This window comes from Sinocyclocheilus grahami, unplaced genomic scaffold (assembly GCF_001515645.1).
Source record: "Sinocyclocheilus grahami isolate Dianchi unplaced genomic scaffold, SAMN03320097.WGS_v1.1 scaffold439.1, whole genome shotgun sequence".
NCBI classification, from domain to species: domain Eukaryota; kingdom Metazoa; phylum Chordata; class Actinopteri; order Cypriniformes; family Cyprinidae; genus Sinocyclocheilus; species Sinocyclocheilus grahami.
In genome coordinates, this window is record NW_015505618.1 from 592,842 (window position 1) to 593,132 (window position 291).

General features: G+C 58.8%; 1 protein-coding gene across 1 annotated transcript in view; it reads left to right on the plus strand.

The window, feature by feature from the left end:
* The window catches only part of LOC107551992 (leucine-rich repeat-containing protein 58-like), a 16,949-nt gene that overhangs the window by 7,970 nt on the left and 8,688 nt on the right, over positions 1 to 291 (plus strand). The gene's annotated exons all lie outside the window — the stretch shown is intronic.

Sequence of the window (291 nt, forward strand, 5' to 3'; positions counted from 1 at the left end):
GCCTCGATAGCAGACATCTGTAGAGCTGCCGGCTGGGCGACGCCTAACACGTTTGTGAGATTCTATAATCTCTGTGTAGAGCCCGTGTCCTCTCGTGTACTCGCCTTAGGTAGGCAGTAACACTGGACCCGCTTGGTGTCCATCACGCTTGCTGCGCCATTCCCCTCTAAGGACCGGATACGTGCGCTTTTCTGTTTCTCAGTTCAGTTCCCCATGGCGAACCCTGTTGGAGTTCCTCCCGCACCCTCGGCGGTCAGGCGTGGCGGAGCGCCAGACGCCAGGCTCAGCACT